At 37.9% G+C, this 9,911-nt stretch overlaps 1 protein-coding gene across 2 annotated transcripts in view; it reads left to right on the top strand.

Annotated features, from left to right (window-relative positions):
• LOC136825167 (uncharacterized) overlaps positions 1–9,911 on the top strand; it is a 138,335-nt gene that overhangs the window by 2,776 nt on the left and 125,648 nt on the right. The window contains exon 1 of one of the 2 annotated variants that reach the window (XM_067081203.1): positions 8,335–8,526. The exons of the other annotated variant lie outside the window; for it this stretch is intronic. The gene's annotated coding sequence lies outside the window, so the exon portion shown is untranslated. Of the gene's footprint in view, positions 1–8,334; positions 8,527–9,911 lie in introns of those variants that run through there. 2 annotated transcript variants of the gene reach the window in all.

Raw genomic sequence — 9,911 nt, 5'->3', positions numbered from 1 at the left:
AGGTCGTGGGATAAGAAAAGGGGGTCGTGATTGAATATGGAATGATCGATGTTTTCGGGTGAGACATGTTTTTAACAGGTGATAGTGGAAAGATGTTACAGAGAATGGTAAAAATCCGTGAAATTGCTTATAAGAATATTAGAAGTATTTACATATTTACAGAAACAGGAGTAGTAATACACACACACACACACACACACACACACACACACACACACACACACATATATATATATATATATATATATATATATATATATATATATATATATATATATATATATATATATATATGTGTGTATACAAAAATTTTGATTGAACTCCATTAGATAGGCCTAATGAATGATCGGATGAAGGAACGGGGTGGGAGGATGTCTTTGTCTCAGTGGAAGCGGCCAAAGTATGTGTAGGCTGTCGTCCTTTCATCTTGGTAAATGAGGTAAGGGGATGAAACATTAGATGTATAACCAGTTACTTTAGTTACATGCTACGGATACCTTAGAAGTTCCGAAAACAACAGACCAACCGTTTACCAAACGTCATAGTGTTAATAAGATAGAGCAAGTAAATAACCTTCAGTAGCGGTAGCATCAAAATCACGCCTTCCTTAGACGTCGTGCTACTATCACCATGGTTTTGACGATGATGACCACACCGTTTGCAATACTAGCTAACGGAAGCATTTGTACTACGAATATTATTGTAAGGTCCACATTAGGCGAAACAAGAGGGCCAGTCGTATTAGAAGGAGGTCGAGGTATCAGTGGAAGAAATGAAACGATAAATGGTTTCATGAACCAAGATTCTAATCAACCTTTAAGGTTTAAGATTTCTCCCAAACATTCGGCACACGATCCGCCGTGCCTCCATAGAAGGGGAGGGGAACACCTCCCCACCACCGGTCCCCCATATCTGCGCGCTCGGTCACCTTTCTCCATTAGGGAGAGGAGCGTATTTTGTTTTCTTTATTTGGCGATGTTTAAACTGTTTTGTTTGATTGAGCAATTTCCCAACGCTTTTATTTCGCTCAGCAGGATTTCTGTGATGTCTTCCTCCTTTAGTTGTCTGTAAAAGAAAACTATTGTGCGGGCTTTGTCTGTCCGTCCGCATTTTTCTGTCCGCCCTCAGATCTTGAAAACTAATAAGGCTAGAGGGCTGCAAATTGGTATGTTGATAATCCACCCTCCAATCATCAAACATACCAATCTGCAGCCCTCCAGCCTCAGTAGTTTTTATTTTATTTAAGGTTAAAGTTAAACATAGTCGTGCTTCTGGCAACGATGTAGGATAGGCCACCACCGGGCCATGGTTAAAGATTCATGGGCCGAGGCTCATACAACATTATACCGAGACCACCGGAAGATAGATCTATTTTCGGTGGCCTTGATTTTACGCTGCAGAGGCTGTACAGAAAACTCGATTGCGTCGAAGAAACTTCGGCGCATTTTTTACTTGTTCATTATCTTTGTTTTTCCTCTTTTCACTTTTCGGCGTCTCTTCCGTGAAGTGGAAGGTTGTTGTGATGCTGTAGCTCTTTCTTTGTTTTTATGTTTTGCTTAATCGAAGCCGCGTTGTTTCTTTTTATTAGTTTTCGGTAAAAGAAAATTAATGTGCCGGCTTTGTCTGTCCGTCAGCACTTTTTCTGTCCGCACTTTTCTCTCTCTGCCCTCAGATCTTAAAAACAACTGAGGCTAGAAAGCTGCAAATTGGTATGTTGATCATCCACCCTCCAATCATCAAACATACCACATTCCAGGCCTCTAGCCCCGTTACTTTTTATTTTATTTAAGGTTAAAGTTAGCCATAATTTTGCATCTGGTAACGATATAGGCCAGGCTACCACCGGGCCGTGATTAGAGTTTCATGGGACGCGGCTCATACAGCATTATACCGAGGTCACCGAAGGACAGATCTGTTTTCGGTGGCCTTGATTATACGATGTACAGAAACCTCGATTGCGCAGAAGAAACTTCGGAGCATTTTTCACTTGTTTATTGTTCCCAAGTTTTCTAGAATGCCTCTAGCAAAGAATGGTTGAAGCAGGATTTTGCTGCTGAGGTTTTGGTTGATGCTGATGTTCATCATTATAACGTTGCCTTTCACGATGTTTTGCAGCAACGTTCTTTTGCCAGCATATGGATCTAAGTTAAGGTGCGATAAAACCAATGATTTATTCTCTACTGTTTCCCTGTCTTATTTAGGGGCAAACTCACTTACTCACTATTTTCCATTTTAGTCTTTTACGTCTTTAGATTTCGCTTCCACCCGTCTTGCTCACTGGGTCTTCTGTTGACGTTCACACACTCCAGGGCTTCCAGAGAGGCCGTTCGAACTTCACAAAGGCAGTTAAGCTGATTATTTCAGGCACGTACTAATCTGCTCGAAAGCGTTTTGACTGGCGAACTGTAAACGCTCTAAAAATACTCGGATTTCCCTTTCGTTCTTGGACATTTTTAAAGCTTTTCGCTCGTCATTGTCATTGCTCGAACTCACACTTAAACGAAATTAATCGAGACTTCAGTTCGCTCCATAAACTCCTTTAAGTTTCAGGTTCATTCTTAGGTGCTGCAGATTTACGCCCACCATCTACGGTACTTCGAATCCCGTTGCGTCACTTACACGCGCATGCCACGCACCACACCCGCCAGTTCACTCGCACATAACTGTACACGTGGGCATTACACACACACACACACACACACATATATACAAACTTATATATAGATACATATATTTACGTGTATATATACATATTTTCATATACATATATATGTATATATATACTGTATATAAAATATATATATATATATATATATATATATATATATATATATATATATATATATATATATATATATATATATATATATAGAGAGAGAGAGAGAGAGAGAGAGAGAGAGAGAGAGAGAGAGGGAGAGAGTATAGCTTCATTCCATGAGTCAAGAATGAGATGGTTTTGATACCTGATGAGGAAGTGAGACGAGGAACGGCATGTCGCAGGAAGTGAGAGAGAGTGGAAATGGAAGAGCTGAGAGATGGGTGGGGGGCGGGGGGGGCCACGGAGAAAATTAAGGCAAAAGAGAAATGGAGAGACTAAGTCGAATTCGGGGAGACATGAGAGACGAAGGAATAAAGAAAGGGAGGCCACTGAACAGAACCTCCTGGGAACGGCTCGTTAAAAACGACCCCAAATGGGGATTCCGTAGGGGGGTAGAGCCAGTGCCATCATTGCACCTCACGTGGTGCACTGTAGGCATCAATGAAGGTTCTTTGCAGCGTCCTTCGGCCCCTAGCTGCCTAGCTCTTTCATTCCTTTCACTGCGCCTCCTTTCATATTTTACTTTCCACCCACTCCCAGCCATTGTCTCATAATGCAATGGCGAGGTTTTCCTCCTGTTGCACTTTTAAAACCTCCATATCCTCAATTTCCCTCTCAGCGCCGAATGATCTCATAGGTCCCAGCGCTTGGTCTTTGACCTAAATTTCATTCCATTTCTATTTCCCGAATGGGGATTAACCTTGGAGGAAAAAGTCTTACAAGAAAGTAGAAATTCGGAAAATGCAAATGGCGTTATCATTATGCCGGTACAAAACTGGCATGTCATAATCTTATGCTGTGAGTGAGGAATCAGATCACTGAACGTTTTGAAGCGCCTTTTGCTAAACGCTCGAACAGGTGATTGTAGTACCCTTTGAGGTGACCGGATTGAAATGTATGTCCACTTGCATGCAAGTATCGCAAAACGACAAGATGCAATGCAGACCACAGTTAAGGATTCAAAGGTACTGATTCACAAACTCTCGATTGAAGGAAATTTCTTAAGCGGTAAAAGCGTCGAATGGCAAAGAAAAACAAAAAAATCTGAAGGCATAAAAGCGCTCCAGAAAATGTCACCAAGAAGAACGCGTCTCTCGGAGGAGTGAAGACTGAGTGCCCGAAAACGTCCTTGGGGAAACCCGAGAACATCCCGAGCGAGAGACCACAAACGTCTCGAAGAGAAAACTTGAAGCCGTCCAGAGGAGAAAAGCCGAATCACAATTGCTTCCAATCAGAGCGGCAGAGCCGACCCTCCCTCCCTCCAGGGTCATTTGACTCGATTTGGCCATTTGTCAATGTTCAGGGGATGTTAGAGAAAGCATTGCCTTCCTAATAACAAGACAGAGCAAAAGTCCAGTCTCTCTCTCTCTCTCTCTCTCTCTCTCTCTTTATATATATATATATATATATATATATATATATATATAATATATATATATATATATATATATATATATATATATATACATATATATATAATATATATATATATATATATATATATATATATATATATATATATATATATATGTATATCTATAATCTATTTATTAAAGTGGTATCGGTATCTTGGGTGTCTCAGCTCTCTCTCTCTCTCTCTCGTTCTCTCTCTCACTCTCTCTATATATGATCTATTTATTGAAATGGTATCGATATCTTGAGTACCTCAGCTCTCTCTCTCTCTCTCTCTCTCTCTAATGCTTTTCTCCCCAATGCTCTTGCTGACACGTTTATCGTTAAGGAAACATCATTCTTGAACCTATTTCCGAATGCAGTCAAATTATATATGTATGTGTACTGTATAATAATTATTGAATGTATACACGTGTACGTATATAAAGGTAAAAAAAGCATCGAATGGCAGATAAAAAAAACCTGAGAGCATTAAAAATTCAAGAAAATATCACCAAGAACCATGTTTATCATTACGGAAACTTCATTCTTGAACTAATAATATGCAGTATATGTATGTACTGTATAACTGAGAATATACATATATACGTATATATCCATCCATTGCTACATATAGTATATAAATATAATTATAAGTACGTACTCACTACATTTAATGAACGCGTGGTAAAGAGATCTCCAATGTCTGTCAAGTCTTTATAACAACCAACGGAAGTAGTAACGCCTTTATTTATTCCCCGTTTTTAATTCAAAATGCCATTTTCTTTTTTGAGGTCATGCGCCACGTCCCAGCACTCACTAATTTCGAGAACAAAATACGGCAATAGTTTTCCGTTCAGTTATAATTTTTCCCATTAATTATATTCGTTCTTTTTCATTCGTTGCTTCCTCATTATTAAGGTAATCATCATCACCTTCTCTTTCGTCTTCTTCGCCTTCTTGTCTGGAGAGAAAGTGGAAAACGCAGCCATCGCTCTTCGATCGTCTGCAGTCTCAAGCGATCGGTTTTAGACTGCGCCATCAATTGTCCCGTAGATACATGTACCGCTGCTACTTTTCGCTCATCATTCTTCTTCTTGCGATCTCTTTCTTGCGGTACTTTCCCCGGGACCCTTCAAGCGCCAGTGGAAGCAAGACTGTCTTAAGCAAACAGTAATGTGTTCAATCTGTAGATTTCTGTGAAGTACAATCAAGAGAGAGAGAGAGAGAGAGAGAGAGAGAGAGAGAGAGAGAGAGAGAGAGAGAGAGAGAGAAATTAAGTATACCTTAGTTTAACCAGACCACTGAGCTGATTAACAGCTCTCCTAGGGCTGGCCCGAAGGATTAGATCTATTTTACGTGGCTAAGAACCAGTTGGTTACCTAGCAACGGGACCTACAGCTTATTGTGGAATCCGAACCACACTATAGCGAGAAATGAATTTCCATCACCAGAAATAAATTCCTCTAATTCTAGAGAGAGAGAGAGAGAGAGAGAGAGAGAGAGAGAGAGAGAGAGAGAGAGAGAGAGAGAATGCTTGCTTATATGGAAGAGGTATATTTATTAGAAAGCAAGGGTTCACTTTATATGGAAACAAATCTCTCTCTCTCTCTCTCTCTCTCTCTCTCTCTCTCTCTCTCTCTCTCTCTCACAACAATTCCTCAAGTTATACAGTCGAGTTCCTCTATAATGAATTACGAGATAAGGCAGGAAAAGACTCAAAAACAATAGGAAATCAGCCGTTTAAGTTGGAACACACACATATATACATATATTTATATATACTTACATACATACATAGATATATATATATATATATATATATATATATATATATATATATATATATATATATATATATATATATATATATTATAGATGCTATATTAAAAAATTTTCACATCAGTTGATTTTAACTAGTGAAATACTTCAGAAAAGCTGAACAGATATGATTTGAAAATTAGTTCCGTCTCTGTAATCATCATCGTAATTATTAACACTGTAACTCACGTAAATTCAAACAAAGCCGGCGGCGAACATTTTAGAATGGCTAAAGCAATTATGGCAAAGGGCTGAAATACTTCTCAGCACTCATGTTTTGTCATTATAATGACATCGTGTTATTAACACTGTAACTCACGAAACAGAACATATAATTTAACAATTTGAGTTTTCATTATAATGAATAATAATAATACAAACGTATAATTTAATAATAATTTGTAATAATAATAATAATAATAATAATATTATTATTATTATTATTATTATTATTATTATTATTATTATTATTATTATTAGAAATTAATTCGTGAGGTATTATAAGCATTTGAAAATGATGTCTAGTTTTTTTCTTTGCTAGACTAGTTTAATTCGTTTTGTTCCTGAGTAGGGGTGCTGACTTGGGTGGTACTTTGTAACTTTCTTCCACCCATGACGGTGCCATTGTGCTGCTAATTTCAGTACTCTGTCTTCACACTTCTCCAGGGAAAAAATAAGAATGTGTGATGACACTGCGACTTCCCGCCGGGTGTGGGGTTGTGAACAGGAGAAATTACGCGAGAATATATTCCAGTTGGACACCTAGTCGTTAAAAGTTGCCAGAGATGAATTTCTCCACTATATATGGATTTTGATTAAATATTTTCGTTTTTCATTAATGATGCAACAAATGTTGGTAGTTATGATTTCGAGTTTTGGTCAGGCTGTATATTTTTTTGTCTAGTAAGGTGCGAATTTTGAGGTTTAAATGTCAAATTAAATTATGAGGAGGATCGTACTCAGCCCAGGCCATGTTTTAAAGAAATCTTTCCAGGAGTCTGTCCCCTTTCGCTTTTACAATTCACTGTCATCTCACATAAACCAGCGTTAGAGATGTAAATAAGTTTTGTGTGCGGTTTTCTCTAAGAAAATAATGATTTCAGCAAACATAAAAGGACGACGTTGAATAATGATTTCCTTGTCTTTATTCCTGTCTGAGATCATTCTTCCTGTATTTCCCATTACCTTTTGTTACTTCTTTCTAATGAACACCATATTCTTTGGAAGTTTGAATTTCAAGTCAGTGGCCCCTCACATGAATATGATTCATCTTCTGAATAATAATAATAATTATACTGAAAGACCCTGAACACGCCCAAGCAACAGCAACAGTCTTGTTCTGAATTTTGGATTTTCATAGTTCGAGATTATTTATGTTTTGGCCGAAGTATAACGTGTTCCTGTCTGATTTGTGTAGAGCCTGCGGAGATAAGGAGCATGGCATTAAATTTTTCTAAATATTTTTTAGTCGTAAAGCTTCAGTTTTCCGTAAGTCAAACGCGATTATTAGAACCCGTAGAGTAATATATCATTTGACATGCGATAAAACTAATTTCTCTCGTCCGTGACCCGATTCGTGTACAAGTATAACTTTCGCATTCTGAAAAAGAAAACTTGGGTAGGAATGTCATATTCACTTCCAGAAATATCTAGTAATGTGTTCTGCAACGGAGCATCGTAAAACATTGTGGTTAGTTATGTCTTGCTCATTTTCATATAATTGTTTACTTTCTTATTATGACAGTTCCGAAACTTGTTTGTTCTTATCATATTCTTGCTGACTCATATGGAATTTGTTAAGTCAACGACCCTGTCCTCGCTCCCAAGACCCTTCTGCCCTTAGCTACGTACTCCTCACTTTCTTTTCCACAAGTATCGGTCATTTCTCCGCTGAGGCGAGAAACTGTCTCACTCCTCTTGTACGGTTAAGTAACATTCCTTCGGCAGCATCCTCACTCGTACACCGTGTCTGTTATGAATTCCGGAGTGATGGGTACGTTGACTAATCCTCATTCTCTCTCCTTTCCTCTTTGAATTTTAAAACATCTTCCGAACGAAAGAGTATAGGTATCCACTCAAGCTTATTCTTGCGCAATACCTACTATTATTTCAATTTAAATAAGGTTATTGGCATGCCTAAATGGAGTACCAGCATGCTGTTGAAGCCCCCAACAGTCTCTTTAATCTTCAACCCCATGCTATAAAAAAAAAAAAAATAGTCGCAATCTGTTTCTGTAGAAAAAACGGTCTTAAGAACTTTGGCAGTGAGGGTCAATAATAACTGGAGGTTTTATCTATATGCTAGTACTACGTAGTTTGATAAGCCGCCACCAGGGGGGCGCTGCAAGCACCCGGGAACCGCGGATAGTGAATAGACATTCAGTGTGTTCTGCGATTTTTTTTTCCATTATCTTGATAATGGTACGTTGTGCAGCTTATAATATTAGAAGCTGGCACACGAATTCTTCGAGAGAAAATGGAATAACATTTCACAGGTAACCAAAGCACAATGTCTTGATTGCAGTAGGTCAGCTTTCACTGATAGCACGCTTATATTTAAAGCATATTCTTGTGGCATATGAGTGCAGTAGCGATTTCAATTTTGAAATCAGAACATTATTAATCGTATATACGCAACGTAACATAATGTAAAAAAAGATCTTTGCTTATTACTGAAAATGCTTATTAAGTAGGTTAGGCTACTGGTTACAAGTTGTGTCTAGTCTCGCCCTTTAAACATGTTGCAGTTATGCCTACGGCACCTTTTGTATTTTGTCGGTCATTTGAGTTCTTTGTTGTAGGTAGGCTTGCACGATGCTGTGTGTGCCATCATGTGTACAGTTTTAGACTAGTAAAAAGAGCGTTAGAGTTGTTTTACAAAATTCATTGTATGGGACGTGGTTTCTCAACGCCATTCCTCAACGGCACACTTGGTGACGACGTAAACAAACCATAGAAAACAACTTCCATTATTCGATTCAAAGTAAAAATAGCTGTATTTGTTATATGTGTAACAAATCCTAGTTTAATTTATGTTCTCATCTAACGATATGTCTCATAGATTGGTGTGATGGAAAGAAAATGTAGTAGCCTAGACTATACCTATACCCTCAAGCTACTTACATGTTAAGATGCTATATCATTTAAATCCTATTCTAGTTACTTCATAAATCTGAATATATAAAAATAATTTCTCTCTGGTAAGAGTTATCGAACAATCATGTCAGGAAAAAATAGTGTTTAAGTATGGTAATCATCAGCGAAAGAATATTAGCCAAACAAACGCTAGGCTTATGTCTATTGACTCGACAGGTATTTTTATTGCCCTACCCTTCTTTTAAGAACAGCTTTGTTCCAAATAATCAAAATTACTTTCTCATGGTAGTCCTTAATTAACAGTTCTCCCTGAGTATCGTTCCAAGCCTTAGAATTGAATGAAATGACTCGATAACCTCTCTGTCATCGGTTTATTTACAAGAAAAAATTTTATTTTGCAAAACGCATTTTCCAGACTTTAGCTTAACAGTGCTACCGGAATACCATGGCAGTTAAACGTGCTTCACCAAATGCAGTCTGTTAGGCTAATGTCAAACCGCCTTCACAGTGATGCTAATTCTTGCTTGCCATTAAAGAGCATGGCGGTGGTGGGCCTGGAAGTTACTGTGTGTGTGTTAACATGTTTTGTTGACACCCTGTAAAAGTGATGGATAAGGGCAATAGTTGTGTGTGTGTGTGTATATACGTATACATGTGTATATATATATATATATGTATATATATATATATATATGTATGTGTGTGTGTGTGTATGTATGTATGTATGTATGTATGTATGTATATCTGCGTGTGTGTGTTTGTGTGCATGTTCGTGTGTATGTAT

This window comes from Macrobrachium rosenbergii, chromosome 3, assembly GCF_040412425.1.
Source record: "Macrobrachium rosenbergii isolate ZJJX-2024 chromosome 3, ASM4041242v1, whole genome shotgun sequence".
In the NCBI taxonomy this organism is placed as follows: domain Eukaryota; kingdom Metazoa; phylum Arthropoda; class Malacostraca; order Decapoda; family Palaemonidae; genus Macrobrachium; species Macrobrachium rosenbergii.
The sequence above is the reverse complement of the archived record's forward strand: the minus strand, read 5'-3'. Positions and strand labels throughout refer to the sequence as shown.